The sequence below is a fragment of the Haplochromis burtoni genome, unplaced genomic scaffold (assembly GCF_018398535.1).
Source record: "Haplochromis burtoni strain Fernald_Lab_line unplaced genomic scaffold, NCSU_Asbu1 Contig_196, whole genome shotgun sequence".
Classification (NCBI taxonomy): Eukaryota; Metazoa; Chordata; class Actinopteri; order Cichliformes; family Cichlidae; genus Haplochromis; species Haplochromis burtoni.
Window position 1 is genome coordinate 247,506 of NW_024582557.1, and position 23,867 is coordinate 271,372.

A 23,867-nucleotide genomic window follows, 5' to 3' on the forward strand; every position below is an offset into this window, starting at 1 on the left:
GTTTTATATCATGACTCCACTATGATTGTGAGCAGCTAAAGTTATGATTAGCTAGCATATCATCATTTAACAGCATTGTTTTGATCCTGAATGGGAGTAACAATTTTTTTTAAATAAAAGATAGACATCAGCAACAAAGAGGAGAAAAGGGCAGGTAAAATAAATAATACAGTATTCTACCAATTACATAATTTTGCTAATATATAGTTTCAAGATGCCACAAACCAAGATTAGATTGATTTCAATTGGCCAAATTAACCTGGGAGAGAGCTTCTAGAAGTCAGTTTTCAGAGGGAAGGTTTTTGAAGATAACCAAACTGACTGACCTGGTTGGTTGCTGGGTGCAGTCCACTGCTGATCAGCAAATCATTTACTTTGATTTGTTCAAAACATGGCCTCTTTGGTGTCCTTACAGAACTTGTCACAGTGTTTTAAGTAGTGCAAATTGAAGGTACAGAAATATCATCTTCCAGATTTAGGAGCATGGGTGACGAGTATCCTAAGGAGACCTCAAATGGAGATAAACCGGTGGCCAAAGAGGTCATTCTACCCATGGCATGTGTGCACTCCAAGTAGATGGGCTATTGAAGACTGCACTGATTTAGACATTCATTCTGTCCACTTGTCTGTGGATGGAAACCTGTGGATAAATTTATTTACTCTTGTACTCGTAGCGCTGAACAGAAAGCTTTCGATACCTGGGAAGTGAAATTAAGTCCTAAATCTGAGACTATTTCAGTCAGCATGTTGTGTAGCAGGAGCATGTGGCATCTGCAGGTTGTAGAGCGGATGGTATCTTAGGTAAGTTAAGAGAACGAAAAATGCTTAGAAAAATCGTCAACAATTGTAGTAGTCAGAAGTACGTCATTTCAATGATGCCTCAATGATAAAACGTACCAAGGGCTCTGGGTGGACGGGAACCAGTCTAGAGGTCTCCTCTCCAAATTAAGGTTTGTTGCACTGGTAGAGAAAGGGACTTCGAGCAAGGTGAGTGTGATTGAGGTAACTCAAATTTCCTATAGTCTTTGACTAACTTGTGGTAAAAGTTTGCAGAACTCCAGAAGTCTCCGCAGTCCCTTGCCACTGAAAGGATGAGGCCACTCTACCCTTAACTTTCCTAGATCTGCTTTGACCTGCCTCCTTTCAATGACGAACTCAAGAAAACTAACAAAGACGCATAGAATTCACATTTCTCAGTTTTGACAAGCAACTTATTTTCAAGCATCCTTACTTGTAGTTGGTGCTACTCCAGGCTGTTTGAAATGATAACCATGTTGTCTAGATAAACATACACAAACTGGTTGCAACACTCCTGCAGGACATCATTGACCAAGACCTGAAAGATAGCATGGGTATTAGTCCAAAAGGCATCACAAGATATTTGAAATGCAGAGTTGCTGAGGGCTAGTCACTTAGTGCATATGTATTCTTGATAGTAATGTTTCAGCGTCTGGGGGTGAGGCGGGTGGATGAACGATACTTATCACTAGAGAATATAGTTTTCCATAGCTTGTTACTTTGGATGGGTCCGATCTTCTGCATGGGTGTCCATTTCACGTTTTGGAGAGGCAAAGTGAGAAATTGACACAGTGGGCCGGCGTGTCTATTGCATGTTTTTGCTGTTACTGGTTTCAATTATAAATGGGAATTTTACTTCTCGAACCTGACTGCTAATCGGCAGGTGGACTACACTGGATATGCAGGTGGAACTTGGGATGGAGAAGTTAATGCTAATTCTGGCTAGCTAAGCTTAGCAGGGCGTATTAGTAACTCTGCTTATAAAAAAGATGCTAATTTTTTCAGACAAGTTTATCTAAAGTAAAGTATTGGCCTACTAAACCTGAACTTCTGACTTAAAAAAAAAAAAAGTCTTTTAGTGAAATTTGATCCTGAATAACTGACATATAGTGACTATTCACTTATTTAAATTCATTTCTCAATCTTAATACCTGTAATATCTATAGCTAATTAGATAAGTTCCAATGGACTGACTTTAATGTGGACACTAACACACCACAGTTTCACACTGGGTAAAAGACTCGAAAAAGAACATCCCCTTACATGACTCAAAATGCCAGTCAGTAATGGACTACATAGGTGTCGAATACAGCTTGATTGAGATCCTCCACTCGCCAAAAGCTGCACACTGACCCTTTTCTTTAGTAACTCTACACAAGAATAAAAAACGGAAGAAGTAAAGGTCTCTTAATCCTCTCACCTTAGCACGCTCGGTAATGGCGAGAAGTGAATAATGTGTGTTCAGGAACCCTGAAAAGAAGTCATCTGATCCAGGCCCCACCCCCCGGCACACACACACACACACACACACACCGTTTTTTTGGAATGACTACTGGGATCTTAAAGTATATGCTGTGTCCTTTCCAGCCATACTCCGTCAAGTCAGGGGTCCAGAAGCGCTCCGGACGATTAATGGAGCAAAACTTTAAAACGTGTGAGTCAAATCAAAGGAAGTGAAGAGAGACGGAGCCACAAAGAGGAGGAGGAGAGTTGGGGGAGTTGAGCTTCATCTTTTAATGGCAGCAAGTGTGTGTGGAGAGGACGTGGAAGCAGGAAGGTGGAGGGAGAAAGAGGGAACGTTTAGTTCTGATAGATATTGATAGAGATTGTAATGAATGTGGTGAGGGCATGGCACCCTAAAGCGCTGCAGTGGTAATGCAGGGTGACAGTGTATTTGTACTAATAACCCCTTAAAAGTGGTGATAAAATACTCCACTCCCCTACTGGAGCCCCTGATGGATGTGCTGGGAGTAATTAAACTCCATTAGGCTGCGGGTCCACTTACCGTGCTTCTCTATGTGTGTGTATATGAGTGTGTATTTGAATGTCTTAAAACACCACTCCCCTCAGGGATCAGGCTAATTCAGGTAGAAGGGCAAGTGTACAGCCATTGTTTCTGTGTGTGTGAGTGTGTGAGAGAGAGACAGAAAGAAAGGGAGAGAGAATGCCATGTGTTAGTGTGTAGAAAAGCATATGCTGCTTTAGAAGAGCCCGCTGAATGACACACACTGTACATCATTTGGATCTGTGGCGCTAACTTAACATCAGCTCTCCTCTCCAGTGAATTCCCAAGGGCTGGCAGTGCATAGTAGGTGCAGTGTCAGTGTCATTGTCATCCAGCACATGGCTGTGTTTTTTCTGTTGACAGGGAAACGCACTCTGCTGCGCTCCTGTGTTGTATTTTTTTTTCATACCACAGGAGATGTTTTGACTCAACACTGAGCCAGGGGAGAAGCCTGCGGCAAGACCACCGTACCGGGCTCACTGGGAACAGCAGCGGCCCTGCAACTCCCGCCATGTTTTCGTTTGGCACTCAGATGCACGCAGGAGCAGAACTGCTGCACAGACACACACAGGCTCAGTGTTAAACAAAGTGGCTGGTAAACAGCAGTATCCATGACCTCCGGTTCAGGCAGAGTAGAGCGATGATGACTACAAATGCTAAAGAAAACAGAGTAAGAAGACAACAAATGATTCATAAACTGCACACGGGCTTTCCCTAAAAGCACAAGCTCGTCTTTGCTGCATGATTCTGGAGGCCGGTGCTTTTGCACCTATAAGGGGCTGATCATTTTTAAATGGCCCTCCTGGTGAATAAAAAGCCTTACCTCATGGGTCAGCTCTGAGCCTGTCTGTTTCAGGTGGGGAAAAAAACAAAACAAAAAACATATATATGAGAGAGACGGAGAAAGGCATGTCTTGGCATGCATCCAAAACTACATGTATGTCTTTTTTTTTCTACTTCTTGTCTCTCCCTTCTCCTCCTCCTCCCCACCCACATGCTCTCTCACTCCCTTTCCCTCTCTAATCACACCCTGACTTTACTTGACCTTTCTGTGGCTAATTAGTCAGCTTGTGAAAAAAAGGATCTCCAGCGAAGATGGTGACGATGGCGCTAGTCCGGTACTGCTACAACATGCAAATGCGTTCGTGATTAATTCAGAGACTCCTTTATTGTGCTTTACTCTCGAAAAAAACAAAAAAAACAGTGAGCAGTGGTGACCTCTGCATTGCATGTAGGTGAGAGGAGAGCGCTGGCTTGAATATACGGCGAATATTTCTTTTTTTTTTTTTCTTTCTGCTTGATCTCTAATTTCAGTAACTATAACCACACACTTCTTTAATATAACCAAATGTATGATGGTGCTGTTTAGAGTTAGAAATAATTAAACTAATACCAGTTATTTGTCTCACGGGGGGAATCACAGTTGATTGTGTTAGTTGTAATGAGTGGGTGGAATAGCGCTGAACAATATTATTTTTTATTGCTTTGCTAATGTCAAATGTGTTTTTATGTGTGCGCACGCATGCAGCAGAAAGCATTTTTGTCTTGGCCGTGTGTGTCCGTGTGTGTTTGTGTGTGAACAGCTGGATATGACTCAAGTCCTGAGCTGATGTCTGTTCTTGGCATGTTGACGTGTGCCTTCAGGTGCATAGTGTTCTCCATTTCACGCATAAAAGAGTTAGTTTGTGCAGACATACACACATGCACACACATAAGCAGGGACAAGGAAAATGCATGCAAAACATCCGCCCACATACACAGACACACTGGGAAGAAAGGAGAGGTAAGAGCAGGTGTGTGTGTGTCACATGCTCAGTGAATCTAGCGTGATTGACTGTGTGTGTGATGTGTCGGTGTCTGCTGCTGCCTCATTATTACAACTTACATATGCTGTTTTTCAGTTTAATAGTTGATCTTCCTTTAGTTGAGAAAAAGGACGTTTAAATCAGATTCCAGCAGAGTATAATTCTCTTGGAAGGAGGTTTATAATTAGCACGGTGCTAACATGTGTTAACAGACACATGTATAATACAGTATATTGGAATACTATTATATGCACGTGATGGTGGAGAAATAGGATGCAGTTACTATGTGCAGGTAGATATAATCTATGACAACATGCAGGTTTGGTATTTCACAGCATCATTTAATCTTATTAAAGCCAGTATGTTTGAGATATGCAACTTTAAAACAAACAAAAGTGTGAAACAACTCTAGAACGTTGACGTGACCAGGGTGGGTTTTTTGTTTGTATTACTGGAATGATTCAGTTTGAGCCTTTTCTGGGAAATGATGACAGTAAAAGAAAATAACTGCTTCTACTATTAATAAAACATATAGCTGTCATGTCACCTAAGCTTGTCAAACCCACGTTACACTATATGAAAAACAGTGTACGTGAATGATTAACCTTATCATATTATGCTATAAGAGCTGAAGTGGAGATCTCCTGAATCTAAAATATGAGGAATGCAAATCAGACACACACATTTCCAAACATAGTTTTACATTTATGTCAGACTCAGAACGTCTGGTAAATTTGAAATGTAACATCGTCGTGGCACCTGTGTTACCCTGGGTTTTTGGGATTGTAACCTTGAAGGTTTACGATGTGATTTTCCTCCTTTTGGCTCCATTCATGTTCGTTTTTTAATCATATTTTGCACAAATCATATTTTCTGATAATATGAGTGCACTACGTGACATTGCTTAAACACAACGATATCACACCACGATTATCATTGTTTTTTGTTTTTTTTTTAAAAAAACATCATGGTAACAATATTATCTTAATATTTTTAAGAAACCAGAAAACAGGGCAATAACGCTTTGAGTCAAATTCATCACAACTCTGTTTATATTTTTTTTGTTGTTGCATTTGGCAAATGAATAAAACTCAAAACGGGAGAAGTCGGAGGCAGTGAGTGAGATTGTGTGAAAACTATTACACTATTATTTACCATGTGCATCAAGGACACAATATCATAATTTGAGTGAAATTACTTTGGTTCATGACACCTACATTAACTTGTCATCAATAAAAAATGAACATAATGTCATCTTACAGTGACAGGTGAATAGTAGCTCCAGCTCTGAGGTACATTTTTCCCTTTTGTTTGCTTGAAACTGTTTGATCTTTGACTCCTGATTGAATGTTTTTGATGTCTTTGTTAAGTACTGTTTAGAGAATTTTATTTATATATTTATTGTAGAGCATAACAATGTGTGTCCTTATTTACAGTGGAAATAACGTTCATCTGAGTTTTACATCCACGGGCCTGACCCCTATCGCTTTACAGTACATCTAATTTGCTGCCCTCCTTGATCACTCACCGAGCCACCGGCTTTGCGCGCCGCACTCCTCGTTGCACAAACTGGCACGCTCTGTTCCATCAAATCACAATTCATCTTTTCACAGCACTCCGACGCCTCACACAGCAAAAATGCATTTTCAGTTTCTCACCCCAGCGCTCAAGGAAATACCTGCTACTCTCCATCAAACGTGCATCAATTAAGCGCTGATGTGAGGAGAAAGGACAATCTATAGTTTGGAGGATTTATTCAATTTGCATCCGTAATTGCGTGCAATTTACAAACTCATTATTTTACAATTTAGTGCATTTAACAGCAGCTGGAGGGCAGATAATGGTGAGGCTATAGGGGGCTAACACAGGCCCCAGATGGGTCCCCCAAACATGATGCAAAGCACAAAAAAAATGATGATTTTCGTCTGTCTGACTTTCCAAACAAAAAGCAAAACATTTTAGATGATTCCAGGAGAGAACAGAGGGAATAAAATAACAACACAAAAGAAAGTTGATACCAGGAAAAGGGGGAGCTTCTAGTAATGATTGTATTTTTACAACCTGACGGGGATAATGTGAAAGATGTCAGCTCTGAATAATTCATAATATCTGTGCAATCGCACCGTATCGATTGGTTTCAATTGACTTTTGATCGAAATAATAGTTTGAATGTTTAATGATGAGAACCCAGCAAGCACAAGCGGTGCACGCGGTACAAATCTACCAATCTGGACACGATTGTTTTTTAACTTCCCTTCAGGTTTCGGTATACTGATGCTTGAAAGGTGGCACACATGAGCTCATGAAAGACCTTAGAGCAAAGGTGGGTGGCTTCTTTCAGGCCTTTCGGGTTTGATCTGCGGGTGAGGCGGCTTGTAATAAAGTCCAAGGATTTTCAGTGTGTTGTGCTGTATTTAAAGCTGGTGTGTGTGTCGCATTGCGTGGATGTGTCTGTGATGGCCTCTCTCTTCCTCTCTTCTCATAACTGATTGTTTACTGAGTGCTTTCCACCTTTTTTTTCTTCCCGAGCCTGTAAGTATAAAATTTTAATTAGGAACACTGACAGGTCTGGCGCATGATCCACAGCCTTGCATCCATCACAGAAAAAAAGGGAGAGAGAAAGATGGAAAGAGAGAGTGAGGGACACTTTCACCACCCCACCCCACCAACGCCACCCCCTCTCCTCGATCTCCCCTCTCCTGACGCCGGACTTGAGCAGCAGGTGCCATATTACTGTGTACAGAAAGGCAATTAGGCAGCATATTGGATGAATGAGGAGTGCATTAATATTAGCAAGTGCATTTGTCAGTGGCGTTTGATGCGAGTCCTTTTCTTTTCTTTCTGCAACATTAAGATTGTGGTGCTCATAAATTCACTGCTTAAACCACCATCTGCTGCGCTGTCAGCCCACACCGAGGAGAGAGGAGAGGAGAGGGGGAGCCATTTATTCCCTTCTGTCTCTCTCACCGGGAAAAGAGAGTGAAAGACAGATAGATAAGAAGAAAACACATTCATTCCCTCCCTTTCTTTGCCCCCCCTCTCTCTCTCTCTTTTTTTTTTCAGTTCCACAGGGAATGTGGAATGTGTATTAGGATTTATGGAGACGCTTGGCGCACACTGAGCGACACTGCTCTTAAATCTGGCTCTTTTCCTTTTGTCTGGAGTGCTACCTTCTGCTTACCGACACATGCGTAGACACACTGCTCCTCATTGTGCTCAGCGAGGAGATAAATTCTCAGCCACCTGCCAATTCAAACAAGCACAGAGAATAACTTACAATAAACAGGTGGTTTTGCCATTGTTATTCTGTGCAGCGTGCGGCCAGAGGTCGAGCTCCCCCGCGAACCCTCTCTCTCGTTTGTTTTCTCTCCTTTGCTGCATTTCACCCCGTGAAGCTCAGCATCTTATCGTCGGTGCGTACCGCTAAGTGACCTGCAGCAATTAATTGAGATTAGCAACGATGAGTGTATACGTCCAACGCTGTCTCTGCCATGCTGTGGGTGACATGTTCTAACACTGCTTTATCATTGTTCACAGATGCCATCTTAATCGGATAACATAAGCATTTGTTTAATTTTTAAATTTTTTGTTAATTAGACTAATGTGCATAAAACATATCTTTGGGATGTTTGTGCACAATTAAAACCTTAGCAGTGGGGCCAATTTAGGCAATAAACACAGGGCTGCCTTTTTTGCTCTGTGTAGATACATTTAAAATATATTGTAAATACAAATTATTACTAATTGCATCCAAAATTCTGCTGACTTCATTGGTGATCAGGAACTCAATTTTGCACTCTGAAATCTGATGAAGGTTGCTGCTTCAAACAACTTCAGAGCAATGATGCATACTCACTTGGTTTTTATTGAAGTGTTCGGTAGTTAAAGAGAAAAAGTCATTGGAACTTTCAGTTTATTAAAGCCAAAAGAGCGCTGCCTTGTTTGAAGTGGAATGCTCATGATACAGTTTTAGTTTAGCAAATGTGATGAATAAATTTAGAAAATATTGCTCTGACTGGCCTGGATTCTTTTTTTTTTTTTACAATGTTAAAACTACATGTGCACATCGTGGGTTACACTGCACTGCTACTGGAAGTACAGCTTAATATTTGAACAACATTTTGAACATGAAAACTGACCAGTTTATTCATCGTAATACAAATATATTTGTTTGTGTGCTGAACCTAAGGAATGGAAGTAACTTAATGCAGGTTTACTTATTTTGATTCCTTTTGGTTAATTAATTTCATGCAAACTCATCTTTGAGAAAATCTCACTGTGAAATTGTGGAGTACTTATAATGACGTGTCATAAGACAGAAATCCCTGTTTCTGTTGCATTGCTCTACCTCACACACGGCTTAGTTACACTGAACGTTTTAATAGTAACCTGAACATGAACACTGACTAGGAGGCATTATAATAGTCCTGTGAGTATCTGCCATTGATGTTTTCCATAATTAAATTACTGATGAAAAAACATGCACAGCTACGCCCCTCAGTATGTGGACATAATGTAACACAAACTTGCAAAAAAACTAAAAAACTGATTTAAATGAACTATTTTAAATTAAAGATTGTTTTTAGCATTTAGATTGTGCTAGTTTCTTTACAAGCATGGAGGAAGGGATCGTTTTTCATGTCTATTAATAACTAGACATTTTGGCCTTAAACTGAATTAACCAACTAATATATATAAAAAGCTGCCTGTATTTGTATGAGACCATAAAGCCGGTGACATAAACACAAACATGTCATCTATGGAAAACACTTTTCAAAATAACAAGTAAAACTAAAAAAAAAATTTTGCTTAGTCACCGTACACTTTTGCTGTGTATGTATCTGCACCTGTAACAGTTGCTACGACCACAATGTCCATCTGTTTAATGAAGCTGCATGTTAGTGACCCTCTGTTGAGGGTTAGAAATGTGAATGCCTGTTATCTGTTGACAGCAAGTCATAGACATGCACCATCTTTATCCCCTAAAACCCGATTAATCCCAATATTTCTCCAGATTTCAGGTGTTTTACATGCTGCAGCTCAACAGTTTTGCATGTGTAATTTTTTCCTCCATCAGCTGATGTAGGGCTGGAAACATTACCACGTGCTGGTGCATCGTTGCATAAACCTATTATCAGATGCATTGTGGGGAAGTATTTTTAGAGGCGAGGGATGGAAGGAATTTTGCCACTGCTGTGTTTGTACACAACACTTGGAGTTGCCTTCTCTGGGGGCATGTTTGCATGTTTTAGAGAGGTGATGGTGGTGGTGGTGGGGGGGGGTTCAGGAAGGAGGCTGTTGACAGTGACCCCAATCCCAGCCCATATGAAAAATAAAAACAAAAAGAAAAAAGGAGAAAAGAAAAGTAGAAAAGTGTCACTGGAAGATTACTTTCACACCGCTGCAACCGTGACGATGCCCTGCGGGCAGTATGGAGGCAGGATTGGCAAGGGTCGGATGGTTGGATGGGGAGGTGGGGTGGAGGGCACTTAAGCACCACTCCCCTTTCCTTTTCTTTCCGACCCCCTCCCCTCCTTAACTGCTTGCTTTCGTTGGTGATTAGCTCGCCCTGCGGTGAGCGCTAAGCATCCTAATCTGCAACTGTGAGGTAGTGGGTGTAGAGAAGCAGAAAGACAGACGCACAGACTGACAATACACAATCTAGGGTGAGAAGAAGCACACAGAGAGATGCACAAACACACAAATTATACTTATTAGAGTGGTTTGGTTTTGCCTGTGAATGATCTGGTGGGCTACAATCCTCTGTTGTTTTACATTATCATGTTATTGTATATTAAATGCAAATCGCATCAGACTAGCATTTTGCATATTGTTGCAGCAATACTGCTTTTGATGAGCATTCATTGTGTTAAAGTGATATGGATAACTTTGGTTTATTAGAGCCTAGGTCTGCTGACACAAAGCTCCTAAAAATTTTTGAACATTGTCTTATTATCCAATGATTTGTAAGACAGTTGTTAGCAAGTCGGTCAAAAGACTATTTCCAATGTTAAGATTGAACATATGCACTGTGGGTCTTTCTTTCTCTTAACTATTATCACCCCAGTAATGATAATCTTGTACTTACCAAGTTCATTGCTAAGACCTGGGGACAGGATAACATTGCCAACATTATATTACTGCAAGAAAAGCAGTCAGGAGATCAGGGTTTTTTTGGTTTAATATATTTCAGTGAAAACCCCCCAAAACTTACACACTTACTTTCTGGTTTAGCTGTGTATAATAAGCACGAATGAGTTCATCCACTGAGACTTCAAAATGTCCTCCAAGGTACAGAAAGGCTCAGTATTGATTCAAACTCTTATCTAAAGGTAATAATTCAACTGAGTACCTTCCAAAGTTACATTCATCTTAACATGAAATTTCCTCTGTCTTAAATAAGCGCACAGTTGTGTCTCTCTGCCGAAACACGTTGAAGAGATTTGTTACTGACCCAACTCTGACTGTTAGAACCTCATATAGATTTTTTAATCTAATTTAACACTTTTAAGCAGTGAGGTTAGCACTCTTTTTTTCCTACAGGAGGCCAGGCCTGCATAGCAGCATTAGAGGTAAATGTATGGAGGCTGCAAGAAAATAGACGGCACAGAAAAACTGCCAGTATTAAGAAAGCTAAACTGAACTAAAATCTGTGAAAAGTCATTTACTGTGGAGTTTACAAATGCCTAGATTGAGTAAAGGAAACCAAGGTCTTTAATTTCATTTCCCTCTACAAACGGTTCCAAGTATGTGGAAAAGAACGCACAAAAGCTTTTCTTCTCATTTCTGTCAATATGCTGGGGTCATACAGCAGATAAGTCATTGGTGATCTGAGATTACAACTGGAGGATGAGCTCTGTGAAATAAGTTTAAAAACATACAAGTAAAGTTTGCCTAAGATACATTCAGAAACACACCTGGAAATGAAGGTATACAGCAAAGGCCACAGTGAGAACGTAATAAATTGAGTGAAATACATTAAAGTGCCAGCATGGTGATTTGCAGATCCACATCTACATGCTTTAGGTACACTCTGTCACAGCATACAGTGTTGGAAAATCATCTGTTTCAGCTAATCTTGCTTATATTTGTGCTTTTGTTTGTCATTTATTTTAGTACCGCCTGCAGACAACACAGAAGTTGTGCAAAATATAAACATTTTGGTAGTCGAATGAAACATTTAAGATTACCCATTGCAGCCATTATCTGTGAAACACACTTATGTTTTTTCAATATTCGAAAAGGATTTTTATTGGGCTAAATGCTGGTGACTTTCTTTTTTCTTTTACCTGTCCTGTCTGGCACTGCAGCAATCAGAATTATTGCCTAAAGGCCAAGAAAAATGCATTTGATTGTCATATTTTGTTCAATCTTTATTATTTATTAATTTATTTTACTTTTAAGTTATTACAGTCAGAATGGACATGACCAGTGGACGGGAAAGAGAAAGATGAAAAAAAGAGGGGTTGGGAAGAGACTCAACAGAAGGCGAGGGAAAGGAAAACCGAGGAGAAGAAGAGAAAGAGAGAAAAGACACAAAAAATCTGTTTGATCACCAGACAGAAGAAAAAAGTAGGGAAACCACAGCAACAACCAACATAAGCATAAGTTACAATACAAAATAAATATTGAATGTTACTGAGCAGCACACAAGACCGACAACGCACTAAATGTTTAGAGGCTGTAGCCAACCAAGATACTGTGTCTGTGAGTACAAACAGGTGAATGCCTGTGTGGACACCTGTGTGTGTAAGCGTGCTTGTATTCAAAAGGTTTCTCAATGTAACTATCTAATAGTAGGTGTGGGGAGCCGTAGCCCTGCAGGACATGAAGCAGGCATGGAGGGGATCCAGGCCCCAGACATCTAGAGCCCCCCAGAGCACAAGAGCCCAAGGAGGACCCCCGTAGGGGCAGCCGTTGTTGACGTTCTGAATGAATGACTGTGCATGCATGGCAAAAGAACTATACAAATGGACAACAATCCAGGACTATAAATGATGCATTAACCACTTTAAGGTATCATCAAAGAAACAATAATTTTCTGCTTATTAGGGAACTGTCATCTATGTGGCCACAACATTAAAACAACCTTCCTGTTCATGTCATTCCACCTAAATACCTCAGCGCTCGGCCAAGGGAATTTTGCGGTGTACCACTTGTCTGGCACCAGCATCTTGGCAGCAGACTTTTTGTGTCATGTGCTTTAAAGGGCAGAGCCTCAGGTGTATTGGTTTATTTTGGCGCATTTGGGAGATGCTGAGTCAGCCTGAGTACTTGGGAAATTTGGAGCTGGGACTGTGCCTTGGCCTCTTAGTCCTGTTCCTTCTTTAGCAGTTTTTGTTGTGTGGTGGGCAGTGTTGGGGTCATTACTCAAAGAAACTAACGAGTAATATCTGTTACACATTACTGATTAGTTTCCTTAAAACTAATAGCCAATAGTACTTAATTACTTGTTGGAGAAAGCAATTTGTTACACTATTTATTACATTACTTTCTTGTAACACTGTAAAATGACCTGAAATGCATTGTGATAATCAGGCTACAACTCCACATACCGAGATTTAACACTTAACAATCTTTCTTTTTGCATTAATGCAGGAACACAAACTGGATAACACACAGCAAAGTAGAAAACCAGCTCAAAGAGATTTCAAAAAGGTCGCTACAATGATTCTACTGTAGGAACATTAACAGGAAGAAACAGAGGCTGCAAGCCTCATAGTGCCTTTGTTACCTGCTGAAGATCAGGCTCTTGCTGCTGGGCTGGGGTTCTGCATGGACTCAAGTTTAAAATCATTCTGGGTTCTTGGTTAGCTTTGTGTTAGCATGATCTCTTTGCAAGTTTGCACAGAGCTGATGTTGTGTTAGCAGTATTTGTTTCTATTCTGGACACCGTTTGCACATTATCATTGTGCTCTTGTCCTTTTGTGCAATTCAAATAAAAGTAATGTCCATAACTCAGCTGTAGACCACTCCAGCATTTTCCATCTCTTCCGCAAATATGCAGAAAGGAAGCATTTTTTTTTTACTTTTTTTTTAAACTTTCTATCCAACTGGTGTGCAGATAACTGAAGAACCTAATTGTAACTGTAATGTAGTTACTGAATTTAGTTTAACAGCATGTTAAATTACAGCTGGTGGGAGAATGGGGTACCTTGTCACCAGTGATGGAAATAACGGGATTACAAGTAATGGCTTTACTAACGGCGTTACTTTTTTCAATAACGAGTAATCTAACTAATTACTATTCCTATTGTTACAATGCCGTTACCGTTACTAACAAGAAAATGCGGTCGCGTTACTATTTTTCAACAAACAGACGGCTGAAGCTGTGTTCAGCTTACTGCATCTTATATCAGTTGCACGGAAGTAGCTGTAAGTAATCTGGGCGCTACAGCTTTAAGCAGCTGTGCGCTCCCGACAGCGGCAATCACTTTCTGGCAGACGATCACTTTTTGGCAGACGATCACTTTCTGGCAGGCAATCACTTTTTGGCACAACTCCTGGAGCTAGGGGGCAAAACAGTCACATGAGTGCTGCTGTTTGACTGAGGAAGAATAAAGTAGTCGTGGTAAGACAATCACATGACCACTTCAAGATGACAAAGCAACAAGGTGATATATACCAGTTTTTAAATTGTGTTGATAGGCCACGTAAAACCAGAGTCATGATAAACAATATATACGCAGCGTTTTTTCCTCAATAGTTTCGTCACGTTTACTGTCTAAGGACAGCGCTAGCAAGCACTCTCTGCTTATGACCCAAAAAATAAAAAAACAAAACAAAAAAACCCAGCCCTTTGGTGTTGGTGGGAAAATGCACCATGTCGACCAATCAAAAATGATATGGTAACATGACATTGGGAAGAGGGGGACGTTTTAGGAGTGACAGCGAGAGAGAGAAAGAAAAACAACAGAAAAAGAGAGAGCGAAATTTGTGACGTTTAGCATGTTTGGAGTGTGTAGTTAATGTGTTTTCTTGTGTAGTTAGTGTGCAGTGTTGTGGATAGTTTTGTGTTGTGTGTCAGAACAATGAGGCGACTGCTGTCTCCAGGTAAAAAAAAACAGGAGCAGTGATGCACCTGCTGCTGTCAGACCTGCAGGTATCAGGCTGTGATGTTCTCCTTTATAGTGGACAGAAATTATTTTTTTGGAGTGGCAGAAATAATTTGTGTGGCATCTTATTGAATGCAGAACAGCTGATTGTTACATAAACAGTTTGAAATGGTTATTTTAAAAAAAAAGGGTAAAAGGTAAATGGCTGCAAATAACTTTGTTGTTTGCAAAACTTGTGCGTATGATTTTAAAATTGACCATTTATATTTGCATTTAAAGTTGTGAAACACGATTCATTAAACATGTTTGTGGTTGTTACAGTAAAAACTATAACTTTTTCTACTTGGATTTTATGTTTTTTGTCTGATTTTAGATCAGTTGTGTTAATACAGTATGTCAAAATGAAAACATAACTGTTAATTCAGACTAGAGATGGCACGATACCACTTTTTTATGTCCGATACCGATACCGATATCATAAATTTGGATATCTGCCGATACTGATATGAATCCGATATGGTGTGTTTTTTAATCAATAAAATGTTTTTTCAATATCTTGCTTGTGTAAGTTCATACTCAAGTTACAAAAACACAAACACTAAAGCTATTCTGTTATACCTGTATGCAAAAAATACACTGCACCCAAAATATTTCATAGTTCAGCAATACTGATCAATCTAATAAACTTAAACCTACTCCATCCTCCCTATTCTGGTATTTTAAAGAGTACTTAGCAGAAATATTAAGCAACCTAACTAATATCGGGTTGCAAAAAAGCAACCCAAAGCAAAAAAAAAAAAATAGGGAACCACCCCACCCTCCACCTCATGATGCTTAATCGACGTAATCAACTTTAATTTGATGCAGTGTGGAAAAAAATGCACAGAAATAAATTATTTTTCAAGAATAATTAAATAGATTCAACATCTTTCTTCAACAGAATTGCAGACTGCACAGATGGAAAAAGTACTATAGCTTACTAGGGTATATTAGACTTAACAGTTACTATATACAGTAATGGACTTCTATACATTTTTCATCAGATTAAAACTTTGGGTGTACGATAATTATTTATTAAAAGCTAGACATTTTAAATGAGAATAAGAAAGAAAAGTATGTCTTTGTGCCCCCTTTTCCCTGTTCATGCCCTATCGGCCCCCCTGGCTAAACTTTGCTAGATCCGCCCCTGCACAGTTACCAGCCGTCAGCTGATAGAAAAAGATCCTGGTGTAGAAAGTAATATTAAATAAATTCTAACAACAGCTTATCAAGCTTAAACGTGCTGCTGTTGTTCAGCCGCTGGTTTCCTCTTTCTGGTGCGAAGTGGGCGATAAACAAACAAGAGAGACGGACTCGCGACAGAAAAGCCGATCAGCTGATCATTGATCAGTTTCAGATTGAAGTAGCAGCAGGAGAAGAGGCAGTCGCTCCATATATCGGTTGTTAAGCTTAACGGGAATGCTTTACAAACATTCAGAGATGAACTTACACACTTGCTTTACTTCTGTCGGGGATAACTTTGTCGAAGATGAAATGCTGGCTCCAAATGCTCAACCAGACCACCGACAGGCTCTATCACGTGACGCATACTGCTCCGACGTGCTACGGTTATGAGGTGAGTTACATCGTGTCACAAGTTTTGTGAGGTGCTTTCGTGATATTTAACGGATCGGATTACATTTTTTATTTCTCTCCGATATCCCATCCAGTAATTTAGGTCAGTATCGGACTGATACCGATATGTAATATCAGATCGGTCCATCTCTAATTCAGACACGTGAGGTTGTGCTGAAAAGGATGATACCAAACCAGGCAAAGTAAAAAGTTTTTATGGGTAAAATCTAAAATAGTACAAAATGGCCAATGTTTTTTTGTTTTTTTTTAAAGTAACGCAATAGTTACTTTTCAAGTAATTTATTACTCCATTACTAACTCATTTACTTTTTTGAAGAAGTAACTAGAAACTATAATTAATTACTTTTTCAAAGTAACTTGCCCAACACTGCTTGTCACCATGACAGGTGCCTGGAGTGGAGTGTTAAAAAGAAAGATGACCTATCTAAGGTTAGGGTTGTGTCTCGTTTCAGCGGCATGCTGAAAAACTGTGGCGTGTTAACATAATGCGAACCCAACCACTAAGACTGAGCTTTTATGTTTCGTTAAGTTAAGGATTGTGAAGGTACTGCAGGTGGGCTCCAGTAATAACACAAATTCAGTTTGAAAGTGATCAAAAATTTATACGTTTTCATATGTAATAAATGTATTTATTTCTATAAAAAGTGAAGTAAAACCCTGGTTAGTTGGCTCAATACTCTGACCAAAATTTACTGTTCTTCTATTGAAGTTTGTGTCCCAGTGGCAGGCGAGTCACACGTTGCCCTTAACACTTTGCATTTGACTGGGTCGCATTAGCAATTTATAGCCAGCAGCCTGTGTTATTTGCATTTTTTTAAAATAAGAATTTCAAGGAAATCCATGAAGTTCTCTTTTAATTTGATTAGAGTGCAGATTTAAGATTGGGCCTGTGGGATCTTCTGTCTCCTTTTAAGGACGCTGCTGCACTCTCAACTTTGGGAAAGGCTGTGATAAACTATCCGACATATATAAGTTACATCGTTCTGCTGTATTCCTGTATTACATGTCACAAGTCAAGATCTGCCATCTCTGTTACTGGAATCACATTCCTACATTTCCACATATGGAAACCTTATTGTTCCAAGACAAAGCTGTGGACTTGTCCTTTAAATGTGCCCTGCTCGAGTGGTTTAATCAGACCCAACACGACTCCTTGCCGTGAAGTTCCCTTGAATCAAGTCATCTGGATGTCATCATGGGCATATGGACACCATATTGTGTCCGACAGTGGCGACTACTGCCGTGTGGTTTCACCACAGGAAAGTGGTAGCTCTTGAAGTGTTGTGAATTCAGCACTTTGCAAGTGTAGACTGTTTGTCTGCGAGAGTCCCTATGGGCTGCGCACCACTCACACCCTCTTGTGTACACAGATTGTTTAGTCAGCCTTAAACAGCCACACATGCATGATGTACAGTACTTGCTGCTAATGTATACACACATGCAGGAATGCACACATTCTTTTAGTAAAGCTAAATCAACCGTGCGAGAGCCCTACATCTGCCTTAAATCAGGACTGATCAGTCTCCCCAATCAACCATTTTGGCCCCCTTCAAAATGCTCCATTTCCTGACCCTCATCTCTCTCTTTCTTTTTCTCTCTTTTCGCTATTAGTCAACCCCCCCCCCCCTCTGATTCTTTTTTAACAACCCTTCTCCAAACACTGCGACTGCCAGGTTTGTCAGCCGGTGTAGATTTAGCTGCCTTGTCAGTAGCGCTGCTGTCCTAATCTCTATCACAGCCTCAACTCTGGCCTTGAGGAATGATCAGACAGAGAATGAAAGAGGGTGAGAGAGAAGCAGATTTTGAGCCAGAATAGCTTTCTTTTTTCGTTCTGCTTTTTTTCTCAAATAAGCAAATATGTAAAGTGGCAAAGGCCCAGTGCAGACCTACCCGAGAGATGTTTATGACTAGAAAGCTGCAGCCTCCCCTTGGCCCTTTGAAAGAAAGAGAAGAGGTTGGAAGGAGGGAGGCGGGGGGTTCAGAGGGGAGGCAGACTTGGCACAATGCTCCGACTAGTGTTCTGAATTAGCAAAGGCCTCGTTCACCCCCACTCCTGCCCCTTTGTACCTTCTCCCCTTTATTTTCTTTATCTTTCACTCTTTGATTTTTTCCCCCCTTCCTCCTAATGGCTCACGGCTCGTCATAAAGTAGGCTAATTTATGGAAGCTTGACTGCGTTGGCCTATGATTTTAAGGATCACATTAGGAACATAAGCTTCTTTTTGGCTTTTGTGCCAGATGATTAGGCTGTAATTATGTTCACAACGTTGGGTCAGTATTGTGCTGACTTACTTAGTACACAGGACACGTTCGTTTCTAAAGATTGAAAGATGCTTGAAACATCTATATATGATTCCTTTTGTTGCTAGTAAATACTATAAGTTGAAGTTTGTACTTAAACATTCAAACCTTGAAACACAAGTCCACCAGTTAGGTTCTAATGGTTGGAAGAAATGCAGTGATGTAATGGCCATATAACATCCAAGTGCACTGTTGGACCCTTAAAGCATATCTTTTTTATGTTCCTACCATTTCAGGTGCACATTAGAGGGTTCTGTGTGTGTATTCTGCAACTGGTCCCAAATAAACCTTTACCAAGAAGTGGATCTTTCTTACACCTTTTTTCCACCAAGCAATAAGACTGGTAAAAACAAACATTTGGTCTCTATAGCTAATTTCCCCCAACGCAACAACTGTGAATTTCATTATAAGACATCCATTTGGATTGAATTTAGTGCAGTGTCTGCTTTCTTTGACAGGTGTTCTCCAAATTGGTGGCTGGTAAGCATCACCTCTGCTAATTCACATGACCAAACTGGACCTCTTGATCATATTTGTCCTTTTGTTGTCTTTCGTAGGATTTTTTAAATGGAACTGTCTGAAATAATATGGCTGACTGTGAGGTACAGCCCCTCTGAGAGGTTTGTCCTACAACTTTGGTGAGTGAAATTCTATGACCAGCAAACGTGTTTCACATTAAGAGCTGGGACCACTGTTTTGGAGTGATGACTGGAGACTTTATTGTGTCAAAAGTATCAGCTTACCTTTGCTGTTAAAGGTTGTGTGACAAAAATCTTGTTCTTTTACTAGTCAGTCACTTCATTCCACATGAGAAGATCTAAGTTGATAAATAAAAAGGCACACGTCTCAGTCACAGCAGCACACAGTGTGCAGCTGTACCTGCTTTGGTGCATTTTCTTTTTCCCTCTCTAGTTTCATACATGCTGGACTAGTTTACTAGCGAAAAATGCCTGTACAGCCTGAAAAGAATACATAAAGCAGGGGTGTCAAACATAAGGTCCAGGGTCAGAATTGTCTCACCAAAGAGTCTAATCTGGCCTTCTGGACAGCTTTGGAAAAAGTTAATCAATTTTGGACTGTATTTTTATTTTTATAGGTTTCCCTACTGATAAAGACCTTTCCCACGGTCATTCATACTACACCAAAGCATTTAATGATCTAGAAATTCCTGTTTTCTCACTATCTGCTAAAGAATTTTCTGTTTTTACAATGAATGTTTTTTCTTTTAAAAAAGGACATTTTCTGTGAATTAACAAAAACTTTCCATTTCAGTCTTTCAGTCTGAGCAATGAGCTAGCAGAACATTTTCTGTAAAATTGTAATTTTACACATTTACTTCTTACAATTTTAAGCCCAAAGAGTCATATCCGGACATATTTCTTTTATTGGCAGCAGCATTTAGCTATAGAGAAACTGATGTACTGTTGAAATTGTATTAAAATATCCCAGTTAAATGTGTAGTTAAAGTTCTTTACACTAACAGAAAGGGGGGTTTCACTGGTTCAGGCCACTTAAGATCGAACATTTTATCAAACAGATAACATGAGTTTGACATCCCTGACCCAGAGATTTTACACTGGGCTGAGGAAAGATACTCCACCTATTTGACTCTGAGCCAACGCTGCCAGTCAGCCAGATTTGGCCAAATTTCTATGACAATTGGACCAATATAACTTTAACTGCTGCCCTGGAAAATTCTAGATCTGATCAAGTAAAATATAGCAGTGTTCTTTGTACTAAAGATGCAGACTCAGCAAACCAGGGCAAAAAAAACAACAACTTTTTAAATTCAGAAGGAAGGATTTGATAAACTTTTGACAAAAGGATTCATTTAGCAGCCTTTAGTTGAAGTTAAATTACTTGATCTTATAAATGTGGTAGCCTTTTAACATGGTTGCATTCTCTTTTATTTTCATGCAAACTTAAACTTTTATGAAATATTTAGATTTTTAAGATTTAACCTGGGGCAGTTTGTTTAGCGTATGCACAAAACTGCCAGCAACAGGGACAGGATTAGAGTGTGCTTGCAAGAATGTGGGTTATATTATGATACCAGGTCCAGGGAGCAGCGAGTAGTATGTGGGTTAAATTACACTGTAAGCAGGGACTGCTGGACTGTATTTGGGTCATATCATACACTTTAAATAGGGACTGGTGCACAATATGTGGCCTGTCTTACATGTAAAACCAGTCTCCAAAAGTCACGCATTATGGTTTATGTGCATCTTAGAGATTCTGCCCTTGTTGGGAAGCTTTTTGTGTGAATTTGTATACCATCATACACATGTACTGAGATGAAAATTTTCCACCACACCAAGGTCATTGCAAAAAAACATGTCTCACGTATCTGTAATCTTACTCACATGTGCATGCACTCACCCACAGAAGCAGCTCATCCGCACTCCGGCGGCCCGTAAGCCCTCAGATATATAATTTTCTTCAAATGCACCTTTTTGGACTAGTTTGTCTGTATCCCCGGTGCCCTTTTTCAATCTGAGCTGCCGACTCATCTTGTCGTGTGCTGTCTTTCACAAATCACACAGCAGCGGGGCTGTGATCAGAGAGGGACAATTTGTCAGCTGTATGCATGAGTAAGCAACAGATATGCCATCCATTACTCTGACCGGACACAGGAAGGGAGAAATAGAGGGGATGGAGGAGACTGTGTATGTTTGTTGTTGCACTACTATCCTTTTTCAATTTTGGACCTTCAGATGGTGGCCCTTTTTGGAAAGTGAGGACAGTTTGGTTGTACATCATTTTCACAAAAACTAGTTTAATGTTTGATTTCGGGGTTAAGGAAATCCAGAAATGCTTTGGGTCACCTAAAGTGCTAAGTAAAATGAAAAGAAAACATAACCCTCTCTGATACTCCCCCCCCCTAAAATTTTCCATCTTGCATAACAGTGCATTCTAATGTAGCCTGAACCTTCATGCAAGCATTCTTGTCATTTCTTTAAGTAGTCTGCAGGAATAGTTGTCCAGGCTTCATAAAGGGCATTCCAAAGCTCTTCGTTGGATGCTAGCTGTCTTTTGTCTCTCTCCAAATTCCACACTATTTCAGTAATATTCAAGTCTGAATATTACTGAAATAGTGTGGAATGATAGTGCTCCTTTATATGTTTTCTATCCAGGTGTGCTTTTAATGCATGGACAGTGTATTTGGGATCATTGTCACGATGAAAAATGAACCAAAAATGAAGCATTTGTTGAAGAATCAAACTCTGATGGTAGTTTTTGCTAATAGATCCCTAACACCATTTGCTGAAATGCAATCTCAAACCATAACAGAGCCTCCACCATGTTCTACACATAGCTGTAGTGTAGTAGCTGTTTCTGGTTTTTTTTTTTTTTTTTGGGGGGGGGGGGGTGATCCCTTTAGGAGTTTAGGAGCAAATCATCTGCTTCCGAGCCACCCTTTCAGTGACACCATTTCAGACTGTTATATTTGCAATTTTTATAGATTCAGCTAAAGAGATGCAAACAAATTATGCTTTTATGGATTTAAATTGTTTGAGATAGGATTGAATATTGGTTAATGATTAGTTTTTTGCTAACGTTGTGTAGACACAATACTACTGGACATCCCTTGCGTTAGGTGCTGTTTCTATGCTTGAATGGAAGGCTTTCAAAAATCCTTGAAATCTGTTGCTCAAGTCTGCTCACTCGCTCCTTTGAAACAAACTAAAAAGAAATGTAGTGTAGTGGTTTGCACAGTTAAATGGCAGGTGAAAGGTCAGTGGTTCATTTTCAGCTGGACACACAAATTTGGGATCTTCTCAGGAAAGGCATCCACCATAAAACTCCAAGTCAAACATGCAGAACTACCTGCTGTGGTGACCCCTTATGATAAAGGAGAAGTTTAAAGGATTGCTGGTTGCTGTTTCTATTTCACAGGGGTGGGCGATATATCGAATATACTCGATGTATCGCAAGTTTTTCCACGCACGATGGTTAAAATGACTTTATTGTAACCATCAAGTATAAATTGACATGGAAATATGAAGCTGTCTGCATTCATTCACTGTGAGTTTTTTCTGTGAATGCATCATTAATCCCACCTCCCAAAAGGAAAATTTTCTACCTGGCACATTGCGCTGAGAATACTATTTATATTTGTCCCAGATAGAAAAGCGAGGAAATACAACAATCCAAAAAAAAAAATTTCATAAGGAGGACGTTGAACAAAATGCATAATTTGCAAAACATGCCATGAAACTATCTGGTCTTTAAGTGTGACATCATTAGCCGTTTTCAGGTCCAACCTCTGCTTCAGATCCAAAGTCAAATTAACACTGCGGCATCACTGAGAGTTGAAAAATTTAAACGCATAGCTCTGCTATTGCTTCCGACATTAATGTAGACAGAAAACTAAACAGTAATGACATTTGTAGGGTTACTGAAGTTGGGCTAGCTGGTATTTAATGATGTGCTACGTGGTGGCTAGCTACACAGCTATGGTTTGCATACTATAAACACATTAGCACAGTGAAGCTGGAGGAGGATGAACACTAACTTTGTTTCCACTCGATAAAAGTTAATGTGAATGTTCCCGATGGTTAGGGACAAAAGCAGTTGCATGGCAGGATGCTCTAAAAGGACCAAACTTCAGTCTGGAGAACAACTGAGATAATCCATCCACAATACGAGGTTAGCCATTAATATACTGCTGCATGGCCTAGGCTGTAATTACATCGTAAGGTTTTAAAAACTGAGCTTTAAAATGAACAGTGGTAATAAAAACCGAGAGAGGCCGACAGTGATCGCTGACTGTTTTTAGGGGCTTGTTGAGATTAAACAGAAAAAGATACAAAGCATTAAAACATGTTAAAAACACAACAGCCTTAATAAACGCAGAGTAGTTTGGACCCAGAAGCAGGGTTATCACGTCATCACTTAAAGGTCGGATAGTCGCTAAAGGTAGCAGTACCACGAAATTATCCCACCAGCTGAATAATCATCCACTGCAAAATGAAGAATGTTTTAAACTCTGCATGTCAGCATTTCCCTGCACAAAAGCCCACATTAAATAAACCAGCTGTGATAGCTGTGAATGTTCTTGGCCAGTTGTTTTAATAGTCACTATCTAGACTTTTGTTTCTGTAATTTGAGGCCATCACATTTTTTATTTTACCATTTTTATATGTTATAAGCACCATTTTAATTTAGATGGTTTTATTTTTCTCTTGAATTCTTGCTTGATGTACTTTTTTGCTGCTATGATCTTTTGTTTGTTGAAGGTCTAGTGTTGACCACAGAAGGAGATTTA

General features: G+C 39.8%; 1 long non-coding RNA gene across 13 annotated transcripts in view; it reads left to right on the forward strand.

The window, feature by feature from the left end:
* Positions 1-23,867, forward strand: part of LOC102302168 — a 445,058-nt gene that overhangs the window by 16,289 nt on the left and 404,902 nt on the right. For 5 of the 13 annotated variants that reach the window (XR_006055027.1, XR_006055028.1, XR_006055025.1 and 2 more), the window contains exon 1: positions 16,296-19,236. The exons of the other annotated variants lie outside the window; for them this stretch is intronic. This is a non-coding gene — a long non-coding RNA (uncharacterized LOC102302168). Of the gene's footprint in view, positions 1-16,295; positions 19,237-23,867 lie in introns of those variants that run through there. 13 annotated transcript variants of the gene reach the window in all.